A 15,883-nucleotide genomic window follows, 5' to 3' on the forward strand; every position below is an offset into this window, starting at 1 on the left:
GAGTGTCTACCATGTGCAAGGCTCTGTACTACATACAGGAGACACAGTGGTAGAGCAGACCAATTTGGTTCCTGTCCTCACAGAGCTTACATTCTAGCTTTTACCCTTTTCACAGGCTTTCAGCATAACATTAACCACACGAGAATAATAATGTCCAACAAGGAACATACGGATGAAGGGGACAGTGGTTGCTTGCCAAGGTACTTATGCAAAACACAAATAGCTCAGTTGTTTAAAAAATTACCTTCATTGCTAGTAAGATAGCAATAACACTAACACAGGTGGCTCTGTTTACACCAATAGCCAACAATAGGAAATGGGAATGATAAACCATAAGTTTATACTTACTGTTAACAACAGTAAGTTTATACATGCTCATTCATTCAAAATAGTAGTAGATAAGAAGAAATCTTACGACAGAAACCATAGCTAACATCCCTTGAGCATTTACTGTGTGGCAGGCTCTTGGGGCTTTACAAGAATGAACGCCCTGAATTTTTATAACTACTGGTTTTGTTCTAATCATCCCAATTCTATGGGGGTAGCAGGGAGACTGAGGTCCTGGGAGGATCACACAGTAAACAGGAAAATTGGGACTTGAATCCGAGAAATCTTAAACACTACACTGTACAGAACATAAGCAATCATGACACTAGAATTTACGAGGTTAATCCGAGGAAGGTGGAAATGGAGATGATAGATCAGTTATGTTAGAATACACAGTATTTCAGCCCTTGGGTCCTGTAATGTGGCTTCCTGAAATAAACAGTTCTACATTAAGTTACCTACATTGAAATGATTCTGATGCACCACCTGTAGAGTAAACCCACAGCAAGCCCTTTAACAAGGACCAACGCACACAGAACAATCACAGACTCCCTCTGCCTCCCAAAGGACTCTCTAAAGAGGCTGGAGATTCCTCCTGCCTGGCCAATTCTGGAAGACCTCAGCTTTGCAGAGCATATAAAGGAGTCAGGCAAGGGTGAAGTTATGGAGCTCTGAGGATCTGTGTTCCTGCCACATCATAAAAGGAGTCCAGCTGTGATCCAAAATACTTTGGGTTTCTTTCTTTCTTCCTCTTCCCATTTTACTCTGCACCTTTGGTCTTTCTGAAATGATTCCTAAAATCTTCTCTCATTGCAAAGGATTTCAGCCCAAATCATTTTTTGAGTATAATTTCTTCCCTCTCTAAAATCATTTGACATATTTATTTATTCTTGTATCACAAATCAGACCGAGGGGTAAATTGTTTGACATTTGGAGCTGTGTAACTTTATACAAAGAAGAATGTCGGGCAAGTCCCACTACAGCACATGCTACTCATAGCAAATGGGGTAACATTTCCCATATCAAGATTAAAAGCCATTTACTATTTACAATGAACCGATTTCCTGGGCTATTCAGCTGTAATCAGACAAATATCTTATTCCTTCCATGTGTTTCTGAGACATGGTTACACAAGAGCATAGAAAACCAGAAAGTTAAGAAGTCTTTCTTAGAGGACAGTTTTTTGAGATCCTTCGTGTGTAGCAGGTGGGATGCCTCCTCATTTACAGAGAGGGGTGTGTCAGAAGGGAGTGGGTTCAGACTAGGACAGGAGGTTGAATGGTGGTTGAGAGAGATGGTTTACAGTAGGAAAATCAGGACTAACAAAACCAATTCTTTTGGAACTTCCTACGTGGAATTACAGTTTCAAGTTGGGGACCGGAAACTTCAGATTCTGTGATACAAACAAACCCAGAGAAAAGTGATTAGAATCAGGGCTCTTATTATAAATAGTGGGAGTCACTCTCCTGCAGTCAACTTCTTACCTACAATTCCAGACAATTATATCTTCTTTTTCTTTTTTTCTTTTTTTTTTTAAGTTTACTTATTTGAGAGAGAGAGTGTGTGTGTGAGCAGGAGTAGGGCAAGGAGAGAAGGAGAGAGAGAATCCCAAGCAGGTTCTTCACTTTCAGTGTGGAGCCCGATGCAGGTCTTGAACTCACAAACAGTAAGATTACACCTGAGCCAAAATCAAGAGTCAGACACTTAACCGAGTCACCCAGGAGCCCTGGCAGTAGTATCTTCTGATGGCAAGAGTCCTCGTCTAAGAAGCAGGATGTTTGAGTGTGTCATTCAGTGGTTGTATACTTAGTTGACCAATCTTCTTAGACATCATGCCTTCATTTAGGTCATCTCCCATCAGGTGGTGGGTGGTATTGCCTTAGTGTGGGTTTTGGTTGGAATGACACTGCCACTGTAAAATCCAGAGCCATTAACTTTCTACTCATTCCAGTAAATGTCAAGCCAGCAGTCTTCATTAAAACAGTTACACAGGGGCACCTGGATGGCTCAGTTAAGCATCTAACTCTTGATTTCAGCTCAGATCATGATCTCACAGTTCGTGAAATCGAGCTCCATGTTGGGCTCTGTGCTGACAGCGTGGAGCCTGCTTGGGATTCTCTCTCCCTCCCTCTCTCTGCCCACCCCCCCCCCCCGCTCGCACCCACACATGCTCTCGCTCTCTCTCTCTCAAAAATAAATACTTTAAAAAATAAAAAAATAAAACAGTTACATATAATATTTGCTCATTTTGCTAAAATGATGACCATAACAAGCAATATTTGATGAAATGTTAAGTACCGACTTCTCTGTGTATGGCATAATGCCCATTCAAACCTTTTACAAAAATTCCATGGTAATTCCTTGCTTCTTTCAGGGTCCAAAGCCCTGTACCTGTGGTCCTGGGACATCACACCAGCTTGGCATCCAAAGTCCTATGTAGTTTAATGGTCACTCTCAACCTGTGAGTCAATTATTAATTGTCTCTCAGCCTCAAACCCACCTAACACTCAGCCCTGTGATACTTTGCAATCCTCTGCAAACTGACTTCTGTTTTGCTAGCTCCCTGTGACATTCTTCATTCAGGCAGCCCCAGAGGGCTTGACCCTGCCTGCTCCTCTCTGCTGCTACAGGAAGAAAGCTGTTCCCTCTGAGCTTTTCTTGTTCACTTGAGGTTTCTGTAAGCATCACCCCAGCAACACATCTTCCCTGTAGCATCTGAAGTGCCTTCTGCAGCATCAGCTGGATCCAGACTGCAGCTTTCCCAACACTGGTAGAAGCAGCCTCATCATGTCCTCTCAGAGACCCCAGCACCAGCTGCCAGGGTCCTGCCCAGGGCTCCATGTGGCAGCTCCTCAAGACCCTTCTCTAAAGTTCCCCCTTCATTTTCCTGGTTCTTGCAGCTGTAGGGAGGCTGGTTGCTTCCTACGGTTGCTTACCACCATGGTCTCCTAGAATTCCCCTTTTGCACATTCAGTTTTCTCACTAGCATTTTTTATAGTGAATTTTCTCTCAAATAACTGGTCTGGTTTTGCCTTCTGGTTGGATCCTGACTGATAGAACAATCAAAGCTTCAAAAATCTTTGCCAGGAACTCCCTCCTTCAAAGATAGCCACCAAAGGCCACCATTTCTTCTAGACCAAGTCACATTTTTTAAACGTTTATTTATTTATCTTGAGAGAGAGTTGGGGGCAAGGGCAGAGAGAGAGGAAGAGAGAAAATCCCAAGCAGTCTCCATGCTGTCAGCACAGAGCCCGACATGGGGCTCAATCCCATCAACCATGAAATCATGACCTGAGCTGAAATCAAGAGTTGGACATTCAACCGACTGAACCACCCAGGCGCCCCTAGACCAAGTCACATTTTTAAACTCAAAAAAACAGGCAAAAAAACCCCAAGATTTTGAAAAACGTCCGTAAGTAAAGTTGGCTCACCTCTCATTTAGACTCAAAGAAGTGGAATCGAAATGGAGGAAGTATTTGCAACTTGCAAGACAAACTACCTGCATCAATAGCCTTCAAACAACGCTGTAGGTTAGTTTTCCCATTTTATAGGTAAGGAGAGTGACCTTGAGAGAGGATAGCGACTAACCCAGAGTGACAACCTGTAAGCGGCAGGCTTACCTGTAAAGCCTGACAACCTGTAAAACCCCAGGCTAGATGGCATGCATCCTTGGCTTCTCAAAGTAAAGGAAATCAGTTAACTCAAACTGAATACCTATGGTACAGTTCTAGGACACAGTCAAACAGGCATTAAAAATGAAGAAAGCAGCAATCTTTGCCTCCAGAAAGCTCTCAATCTAGTGGGAAAGACAAGATAATGCCAATGTGGTATTAATTAGTGCAACCCCAGGGAGTGGAAAAAATTACAATGGGGTAAGATCTGACCTTTCCTATGGTTGGTGTTAAGAACAGTGATCCTTGGACAAACATGTCATTACCAGCCCTTCTTTAGCAGCTAGTAACTGACTCTGCTATGGAATATCAAGAACGTGGAATGTGAGGAGGGAATAAAGGAAAAAGAAAAAAACTGAGAAAGGAAAAGAAACTATATTTATTGAATATCTAATACTTGCCAGACACTGTGTTGCATGTTTCACTTACATTGACTTATTTAATCCTTACAGTCACCCTATGAGGAATAAATTATCATCATTCCCATTTTACAGATGTAAAAACTGAAGCCCAGAGGAGTTAAGTAACTTGCCTAGTGTCATGTAGCTATTAAGGGGTAGAGTTGGGGTTTAAGCTCCTGTCTAGACAAGGCCATGGCCATGAGCCTGGAGCCAAGATGTTGCACTTGAGAAATTTATGAAATGATGCTTACCTTTGATGCTTTCTGGCACTCTGTAAAGCGAAATGAAAGGCAGAAAGTTTATAAACCAAACAGCTTGTGCCTCATCTATGCGTTGGACACACTGCTGATGCTTAAACGTTATGTTTCTCACAAAGAAAGGGGATGGGAATTCCTTAGCATAAGACAATTAGATTCACTCTCACCCTGACATTTGTGTTACCATGTTAGGAGGGGGAAGCCTAGTCTGCTTGGAATGTAGATTAAGAAAGAATTTGCCATGGGCTGCCTGGGTGGCTCAGTCTGTTAAGCATCAGACTCTTGATTTTGGCTCAGGTCGTGATCTTGAGGCTCTGGGTTTAAGCCCCGTATCAGGCTCCATGCTGACAGTGTGGGGCCTGCTTGGGATTCTCTCTCTCTCTTTCCCTGTCTCTCTGCCCCTCATCTCTCTCTCTCCTTCTCTCTCTCTCTCTCTCAAAATAAATTAATAAACTTTAAAAAAAACAATTTGCTGAAAATTTAAGCAAACAGGTGTTTATTTGGGCAATTAGAACTGCAATTCAGGAGACATAGATTCAGGTAGAAACCTGAATTGTGTTCTGGAGACGACAGAGAGACACGGAGTAATAAAGGTGAAAAGTTACAAGAGTAATTTTCATTTAGGTCCACTGTGCAAAACAGTGATTGAAATTAAATCAAGTGGGGTTGGTTGGGCTAATATGTGCATGAAAGATTGAAGCTTGTTAACCTGAACTGACCCTTTTCCAAGGGATGAATGGGGATGATCCAATTGCCATGATGAGGAAGAAGTCAAGTCCAGGCTGAAGGCTTGTGGCTGGCTTAAAGTTCTAAAAGTTCAAAGCTCTTCCCCTGAGGATGTGCGTAAATTTCTCCTCCCATATGGCCTCCCAACCCTGTTTTACTTTTATTTATTTTTAAGTTTATTTATTATTTTGGGAGAGAAAGAGAGCCCAAGTGCAGGAGGAGCAGAGAGAGAGAGAGAGAGAGAGAGAGAGAGAGAGATTGACTATCCCAAGCAGGCTCTGCACTGTCAGTGTGGAGCCCGATGTGGGCCTTGAACTCAGGAACCGTGAGATCAGGACTTGAGCTGATGTCAGCCACTTAACTGAGCTGCCCAGGCGCCCCCCAATCTGTTTTAAAAGAGACTGTCTTTGCTGGGCTTGCTTGCTCCTTTTTGAGATCTCCTTTTACACTAGTGAATTGTGTAACATCTATCAACCTATGGTTCTGCCCCCCTCTTATTTATAACCTATCATGAATACACCCCAAATCCAAATATTGCTGCAAAACCTATCTTCACTTCATCGTGCTGCTGCTGCTGCTGCTGCATGGACCAAGGCTATCTTGGATGGCAATGGTCACTCTTTATGTTCACAGGGAATGCAAATGCCAATAAATCTCTGTTGTTTATCTTGATTGCCTCCCAGAGCATAGGGTCGGTGTGATGCTAAATGATCCCCTCCCCGCCAGAAGGGAAAGTAGGGCAGAATGAAGGGGATGGAGGTACCGAAAACCCCATCCTGCATTAAAAGCACTTCTGGGCTAGATAGGTAAGGCAGGCCTGTTAGTAAATGAGCAGTCTTCTGAACAAGTACATTCAAGGTCATATAGGTATGTATTCAAGGTATATAACAAGGGCTCCTTGGACCTCTTCCACCTCATTAATGGACTCTTGCCCTTCTTTTCTTTTCCTCCCTCCCCCAAGACAGTATATGTTGTGCCTAATTTATATTAAGAAGACTAATGTATATTTAAAAACTGAATGATGACTGCTTTTAAGTTTCTCAATTTGTGCAATAGTTGGAAGTAACACATCCAAAAGTTAATTGAACCTTTCCCTTAAGACAGGCACTCTGCTAGGTTCTGGAGACATCAGTTATAAAAAGACAGTCTAGTCTGTTCCAGTAAAGTCCCAAATGATTGCAAAAAAAAGAGACCCACTGTAACAGGCTCACCTAAAGAGTTATGTGCATGCCACTCACTACTTGGTCTAATCAGCTGTGGCCAAGCCAGAGGAGCCAATGAGAGACCACGGTCACATGGTAAGACTCCTCTGCCTTGTGTTGGGGTTTTTGGAAAACTCAGATGAAATTTAGATTAAAATTGAAAGGAAATTACAGATAATTTTTCAATGCCAAAAAGGCATCAAGAACTTGAATAGTGCAATGACCTCTAAGGAAATAGAATGTGCAGATGGTTTAATAGGTAAACTCTAACAAACACTCAAACAACAGCGCATGGAAATCTTAGTACTTCCAGAGAATAGAAAGAGAGAGAACACTCCCTCAACTCATTTGCTGAAACTTGAACAAACTTCATGACAAAAACAAGATAAAAATGTATGAAAAAGGAACAAGTATAGGCCAATATCACCCGTCAACATAGATGCAAATAATCCTTTACAATATATTAGCAAATAGAATCCAGCAAAATAAAAAAAAAAAAACAACATTATATGTCATGCCAAGTTGGAATCATCCTAGGAATGCAAACTTGGTTTAACTTTAGAAAATCTACTAATGTAACCCTCACATCAACAGATTAAAGGAGAAAACATGTATGGTTATCTCAATAGATAATAGAAAATTCAGTATTTGTTAATAACAAGACTCTTTGCAAACAAGGATAAATGGGAACTTCTCATAAAGGTATTCATCAAAAGCCTGTAACACATTCTTAGAGGTAAATATCAGCAACTTTCCTTCTAAACATCAAAAACAAAGTAAAAATGTCAACTATCTTTGTGACTTTTCAGCAATGTGACAGACATCTTAGCCTACACAGTAAAGAAAGAAGAAATGAAAAGTGTGAGGATTGAAAAGAAAGAAACAAAGCTAAGGATTTGCAGATGATACAGTCTTATACACAGAAAACCCAGAATATGGCTGAATTATTAGAATTTATATAGGAGTTAAATGGAGACAAAAAAAGAGATGCAAAGACGCAGTCCTTTATTCTGATGTCTGCTCACTTTTGGGTGTATTCTTAATTCTGAAATTAAAAAAAAAAACTGGGGGAGCCTGGTTGGCTCAGTCGGTTAAGCATCTGACTCTTGATTTCAGCTCAGGTCATGATCTCATGGTTTGTGGGTTTGAGCCCTGCATTGGGCTCTGTGCTGACAGTGTGGATCCTGCTTGGGATTCTCTCTCTCTCTCTCTCTCTCTCTCTTTCTCCTCTCTCTGTTCCTCCCCTACTTGTGTTCCCTCTCTCTCTCTCTCAACATAAATAAATAAACTGAAAAAAATTAAAAATAAAAAATGAAAAAGTATAACCCAGTGTTAATATTTAAGCTCCTCAAAACATATGAATAGCAGCAGAATACCCCCCATGAAATGTTTAAACAGATGGACTCATCACCAGTAACTTTAGAGCACGGAGTACTGTGTTGGGGCCCATGAAATCCTTGACCGTCTGGCCCCAGGCCATCTCTCTAGCTGCATCGTGTTCCACCACCCACTCTCCTGCCCCCCCCCCCAATGTCTACCTGAAAGACCCAACAATATGCCATTGCCTCTGTAGAGAGAGTTCTGCCCTACTTCCACTCCTTACCTGTCTCCCAGCTACTGCTTATGTACTACTTCTGGGGGAGCCTTCTCTGATCCTCACACTAGAATGTGCCCCTCTATAATCAGCTACTATGGTCCCCTCCCTGCTCTTCCCCTTCCACATTAATGTTCCCATTTGTCCAGTGTCTAATTCCCTCAGTAGACTGTCAACCCCCCGAGGGCAGGAACTGGTTCTCCACTGTGTTATGAACACCTGCTAGAGGGCCTGACAAATACTGGGTGCTTAATACCTAAGAAAAAAAAGAAGATAGAGAGAAAGAAAAATCTTTTCTGCTCTTGAGAGAGAAGAAAGAGAACTTGTGTATTGGGGGCTGTGTAGAGGGATGGTTGGGGGGAGAAGGAGGTATGGACTTTGCTTTCCAGGGAAATGTCCCCATCCCATGGTATTTTAGAATATTATTATTTCTAAAACTTTTTAATGTTTATTTATTTTCAAGGGAGAGACAGAATGCGAGCAGGAGAGGGACAGAGAGAGAGGGAGACACAGAATCCGAAGCGGGCTCCAGGCTCTGAGCTGTCAGCACAGAGTCCAATGCAGGGCTCGAACTCACGAACTGCGAGATCATGACCTGAGCTGAAATCAGACACTTAGCCAACTGAGCTACCCAGGCGCTCCTAGAATATTATTTCTAAAGTCCATGTTGCCCAGTAACAGCTTCCCAACCACAGACATCAAGGGATCTTCTCTGGAAATTCCATTATCTAATCAGTTATTATTGGTGAATTGCATTGTTGGGAAAAAATATTAGTAGGTAAAATGTTAAAAGTCCCAAATAAAACACCTCAGTGGTGAGTAACTATAGTTTGATATCATTCGTTGGGCAGAAATTTGATTGTAATTAGGGGAAGCCATTTGGTAAAAAAGAAAGATTATGGACTATGGAATTAGAAGACCTGGATCCAAGCCTTAGTTCCTCAACTTACTGAATGAACTTCCAGCCTCAGGATCATCATCTACAAGCGAGAGTATTCCATATATCTTATGCTACCAGCATTAAAAAATATACGTTAAACTGAAAGTCTTTTACGAAATCTAAAGAGCTGTACAAATAATAACACTTATATAATAACTTGGAAGACTTTGGCCTCTGGTTTACTGGATAGTCATTATAATTTAAAATTATAGGGAATTGATTAATAACTCAATACAGTACAAATGCCATACTAAATAAATAAATTCTGGGACCAAAATAAACCATATTTCATTATATTACATTGTTAGAGTGGTGATATCAATCACATATTTACCTGAATTGTTAAGCAAACACAAGATTTTGAGGTTTTTTAATCACTGCATGGGAGTCTTCTCAAGAGACAAGAGGGTTGGGGCGCCTGGGTGGCGCAGTCGGTTAAGCGTCCGACTTCAGCCAGGTCACGATCTCACGGTCTGTGAGTTCGAGCCCCGCGTCAGGCTCTGGGCTGATGGCTCGGAGCCTGGAGCCTGTTTCCGATTCTGTGTCTCCCTCTCTCTCTGCCCCTCCCCCGTTCATGCTCTGTCTCTGTCTGTCCCAAAAATAAATAAAAACGTTGAAAGAAAAAAGAAAAAAAAATTTTTAAAGAGACAAGAGGGTTCCTAGAGGTCCAGTTCTTTTCTGGAAAGGCAGAGTAAGGACAGTTTCAGAATACACTTTGTAGTCCATTTCTTTGTAGCTTCCTGGGTAACAGGCCAAAGAGCCTAAGGGAATTTGATGGGCAGGAAGGTAGAGCAGATAGCAAGTAAATGGAGGGAAAAACGCTTTATGGATTTCCCTCCTCTTCAGTAAGACCACTGTTGGCTCTCTGGTGACACCTGCAGGGTAATGAGAGAATGTGAACTGAAAGCCTTAGAGGAAGAACAAAGTGTCTAGGGCCAAAATCAGATTTCTAAAGTGGACCGTAATGTGTACGTGAATCACCTGTGTATTTTGCTCAAACCTGGATGCTCATTCAGTAGGTCTGGGGTGGGAGCCACGATTCTGCAGCTCTGTCTGCCTGGTAATGCTACAAGGCTGATTGGCCACAACCACGTGTTAAGTAGCAAGGTTCCAAAGGACTTGCAAAGAGCACTGAATGTCAGAGGAGGAAAGGAGATTAGAAGTTATCTTGTTCAACCTCCTTATTTTACAGGTGAGGAAGCTGAGCACACAGAGAGAGGACAGGCACCACCCACAAATGTGAACATTTCTTTCTTTCTTTCTTTGTTTTCATTTTAAGTAGGCTCCATGCCCAACGTGGGGCTTGAACTCATGACCCCAAGATCAAGATTTGCATGCTCTACTGACGTAGCCAGCCAGGTGCCCCAGCACGAATGTGAATACTGTAAGATGTTTCAGGTCTCATCCTGGCTCTCTTGTCTGTAATCGCAAATTATGTGAGCTGAGAAAGGCTTTCCAGCTCTACTACTTAATGACAATATCACTTGCCCAAAGGCACTCTACTTAGACATGAAAATGGCTGTTTTGTACAATGGATGATTTTTTTTTCCATTTCTCCTTGACGCCCTGCTGGCTGGGGCAGTAACCAGTTCTAGATGAGGTAGAAGGCGCTCCTAGTTCCAAATGAAATTGATATTTCCCAGATGGTAGGAGCCCAGTCCAGATTACCAAAGGGGAGTCAAGGCCAGAAATCACCATAGGTTCTTCCTGCTATCATCTCTCACTGCAACAACAAAGAAATGCCAACTCCCAAAATAGTCACTCCAGCACATCATCCACCAGGTTATAGTGGGGTTGCCTCAAGCTTGACCTTACATTCCCCAGAGTATTTGCTTCTCTGGGTTTTGTGGACTCCCCAACCCATGCCGCAATTGCTCCCAGAGAATTTGCTATTAGGGAAATAAACAGGACTATTGATTTTTAATTCAAGGACATTTAGAAACAAATTCAGCTAACTCCCAACTACATTAGATGTAATTGGTCCGAGTTTTGGAATGAATTACCTTGAAAAAGCAGCTGACACTGCACTCTATAATCCAGGACCTTGGAATGGATTACCCCCAAACCACAGTTAATTGGGAGAATATGGAAACTAAGCACTGACTCATGGAATTCATTAACATTATCATTTAATGGTTAAGCTATATGAATTCAGAAATGCAGAAATTGACACTCATGTGTATGAGCTGGCATGGGGTAGTGGAAAATTCCCTGATCTGGGAAGCAGAAGATAAGAGCTTATTCCCTGAATCTGCCAGTTACTAGATGTGTGTCCTTGGGCAAGCTATGTAGCCTCTCTGGGACTCAAATGTCTACATTTGTGGGTGACAGGGTTGTATTAGATGATCTCTCAGTTCCCTTCCAGCACCATTATTTTATGACCTCAAAACCTGTAAGAGACAACTCACAATTTCTACACAAGAAAAACGTTGCTAGAACACTCTCATACCTGAATGCTGAGCACAGAACTGTCTTTTCTGCTCGGGAACTATATACACAGCTAGTTGCCCGTCATCTGGGACCTTGATCATATTTAGCTGTTTCCTCAGCAAGTAGTGAGACAGGGAAACCGAAGGGACCCCAAGAAAAAAACCCTGCATTTTTGCTCCTTTTCCTGCTTCTATTCTTACGAGGACCTACATCCCCACCCTACACATGGATCATAGTACAGATAAGATTGTACTCCTTGTAGAGGTCAAGGATGTAATGATTTCTTTGGAGTCTTCCAACAAATACATAACACCTAAGGAGTGACCGGGTGAGGTCATCATTTACACGTTCCACCTTGACCCAAGACCCCTGGCTCCAGGGCATAAGTGACTTATGGGGGACACTTGAGCACTCTGTCCTTATTCTGACCAGTTTTTGGATGCCTGAGAGGACACGTGCACCACAGCACAATCATCAATAAAACCCCAGACCCCAAACAAAGATGAAACTCATTCTCCTTTTTATTTCTGAGTCTCTCAGATGCTCTCTATATATCTGTTCTCTCTATATCTTCAATAAACTCTGCTTTCACTTCTTGCTGGCTCACATTTGATTTCTATCCTGCATGTAGCCAAGGACCCTCTTGGCTGGCCCTGTGGGACCCCCTCTGGGTCCTGGGTCCCAGCCTGCCTGTATCAGCGGCACTGTGTTTGGCATGTAGCAGGACCTCATCAATGTTGAGTAAGTGAATGAAAAGAGCCAAGTCTTAAATTAGAAATTCTAAAATTCTGGGGGTGCCTGGGTGGCTCAGTCAGTTAAACGTCCGACTTCGGCTCAGGTCATGATCTCACAGTCTGTGAGTTCGAGCCCTGCATCAGGCTCAGTGCTGTCAGCTCAGAGCCTGGAGCTGCTTCAGATTCTGTGTCTCGCTCTCTCTCTGCCCCTCCCCCACTAGCACTCTGTCTCTCTCTCTCCAAAATAAAATAAAAATATAAAATAAAATTTATAGAAAAAGAAATTCTAAAATTCTGGTAAAGCATAAGAACACAATTCCCTTGATCCTACTTCCAGTTACTATCCTGTCTCCTCTTCAGAACCAAATCTCAAAAGATGATCTGCTTCAGTGATATTATCATAGTGATGTATGGTGACCGGTGGTGATGAGCACACACTCATGGTGAGCATAGCATAACGCAGAGGGAAATTGAATCACTATGCCGTGCACCTGAAACTAATGGAACATTGTGTGTCAATTACACGCAAATCTGAAAAATTATTTTAAAAAATGACCTGTTGACTCCATTTCCTCACTTTCCACTCCATTTCTCATCATGCTCCAATCTGACATCTACCCCTTTAGGGACACTGAAATAGTCCTGAGCTTACCAGTGACTTACCAGTGAGTTGCAATGGTATTGAGAAATATGTATACTTGGTCTTGCTTGGTCTCTGGTTCCTGGAACAGGTCTCCTAAAACCCTTGTAATTTCCTGAGCTAGAAGGAGAAGCCTTTTGGCACTCATAAGTTCCTTTCAACCATACCTGACTTTATGCTAATGAGGTGACTCTTGGAGAATGAGGGCTGGTTACCTGAGGAATGAACCATTTGATTTGAGGGTTGGAACATTTAGCCCCACTCTGATCTCTGGGAAAGGGAGAGGACATGAGCCTGAGTCAATTACTAATGGTCAATGACTTAATCAATCATGCCTAATAATGGAACTTGCATACAAATCCTAAACAATGAGATTGGAAGAGCTTCTTTCTAGGGTGGAGGTGCTGTCTCACTGGCTCGCCTGGAGAGGGCATGGAAGTTCCATGCCCCTTCACTCTACCTTGCCCCCTGCATCTCTCCCATTTGGCCACTCCTGAGTTCTATGCTTTAGAATAAACTGATAATAACAAGTAGTGTTCCCTTGAGTTCTGTGAGCCATTCTAAAAAATGATCAATCCAGAGGAGAGTCATGGGAAGCCCTGATTTATAGCCAGTCAGAAACATGGGAAGCCCAGACCTGCAGTTGGTATCTTGTGGGGCAATCTTGTGGGACTTAGCCCCTAACCTGTGGGGTCTGTTAACTCCAGGTAGTTAGTGTTAGAATTAAATTAAATTGCAGGACATCCAGTTGGTGTCTGCAGAGAATTAGAAAAATGCTTGTTGTGGAAAACCCACATGTTTGGTGTCAGAGTGTTGTGAGTAGAGAAATTTTTCTTTAGTTGTTAAACCAAATGGGCCTTTTGTAGTGTTTACTGTACATGATCACTTACCAGCTTCACCTCTGTTGCTTCACCACCACCTTTTTTTTTTTTTTTGGTAATTTTTTTAATGTTTATTTATTTTTGAGAGAGAGAGACAGACAGAGTGTGAGCAGGGAAGGGGCAAAGAGAGAGGAAGACACAGAATCCAAAGCAGGCTCCAGGCTCTGAGCTGTCAGCACAGACACGGGGCTCGAACCCATGAACCTTGAGATCGTGACCTGAGCACAAGTTGGACGCTTAACGGACTGAGCCATCCCTCACCATCTCCTTTTTAGAGCATGCTCACTGGTTTCCTTTACACCACACTTTTCTGGTGTCCCTCAACTTCTGTGGCTGTTTATCTTAGGTCTCCTTTGCAGGCTCACCTTTCCCTCCCCCCACTCTGCCACTAAATGCTAGAATTCCCCAAGACTCAGTTCTATGAGCATTTGTTGGACTTTCATGCATCTTTATGCCACTAACTCTCAAATGAATATCTTCAGACCAGACATTGCCCCTGAACCCCAAGCTTATATTTCCAATGGCCTACATTATCACCCAGATATCACAAAGTCAGTCCATCAATATAGCCAATTCACCAATAAAAAAACCAGACAACCTGATTAAAAATTAGGCAAAAGAGGGGCTCAGGAGCCTGGGTGGCTCAGTCGGTTTGGCATCTGACTTCGGCTCAGGTCATGATCTCACAGTTTGTGGGTTCGAGCCCCACGTGGGGCTCTGTGCTGACAGCTCAAAGTCTGGAGCCTGCTTCGGATTCTCTGTCTCCCTCTCTCTCTCTCTCTGCCCCTCCCCTGCTTCCATTCTGTCTCTCTCTCTCTCAAGAAAATAAAATAAACATTAAAAAAATTAGGCAAAAGATTTGAACAGACACTTCAGCAGAGAAGATATATGTATGTAAATAAATACATGAGAAGATATTCAACACCATGAAAACCACCCCACTATTCACCCATTAGCATGGCCACATTTTTTAAAAAAAAGAAAAAAATGACGATATCAAACAGTGATGAAGATGTGGTGTACCCAGAATTCTCATACTTTACTAGTGGGAATGCAAACTGGTACAATGATTTTAGAAAATAGTTTAGCAGTTTTCTATAGTTAAACATATACTTATTTAGGCCAGCAACCCCAATTCTGGCCATTTACTTTAGAGAAATGGAAAACTGATGTTCACATAAGGCAAAACTACATATGAATCTTTCTTACAGCATTTTTCATAATGCCCCCAACTGGAAACCCAAATGTCCTTCAATCGGTGAGTGGATAAACAAATTGTGGTATACTTATACAGTGCAAACAATTCCTACTACTTAGGAATTTTTTAAAAACGAAATATTGATACGCACAACATCACAGATGCATCTCAAATACATTATGCAAAGTGAAAGAAGCCAGACCCAAAAGATGATATATTGTATGATTCCATTTATCTAACATTCTTGGAAAGGTAAAATTATAAAGCCCAAGAGTATATCTGTGGTTGCCAGGTTTTAGAAGTACAAAGAACAAGATGCAGGAATTTTGGGAGATGAAATTATTAGGTATCTTGAGAGTAGTGGTGGTTATGTGAATCTATGCATTTGCCAAAACTCAACGAAATGTATATTCTCCCACCTCCTCTGCCCCCCCCAAAAAATTCCTGAACTTTACTGTATGTCAAAATTTTTAAATTTTTTAAAACTTTATTTATTTATTTTTTTACTTTATTTTTGATAGAGACAGAGTGTGAGGGGGGGTGGGGCAGGGAGAGAGGGAGACGCAGAATCTGAAGCAGGTTCCAGGCTCTGAGCTGTCTGCACAGAGCCCAACGCAGGGCCTCAAACTCATGAACCATGAGATCATGACCTGAGCTGAAGTCAGATGCTTAACCGACTGAGCCACCCGGGCACCCCAACTGTATGTCAATTTTTTAAAATTATAATACAATATTTCCAACCTGAATCCAGGATCCATAACCATTCATGACCACCATCACATGATGGCCCTCTGCCATCCAGTACGCCCTAGTGCAATGAACTTCACACCAATGACCAGTTGGCATGCTAATAGCCCTCTCTCCTGCCACTCCATCCAGCTC

This window comes from Lynx rufus, unplaced genomic scaffold, assembly GCF_022079265.1.
Source record: "Lynx rufus isolate CCGP_SWC_20201006 ecotype Redwood Valley unplaced genomic scaffold, mLynRuf1.p SCAF_3, whole genome shotgun sequence".
Classification (NCBI taxonomy): domain Eukaryota; kingdom Metazoa; phylum Chordata; class Mammalia; order Carnivora; family Felidae; genus Lynx; species Lynx rufus.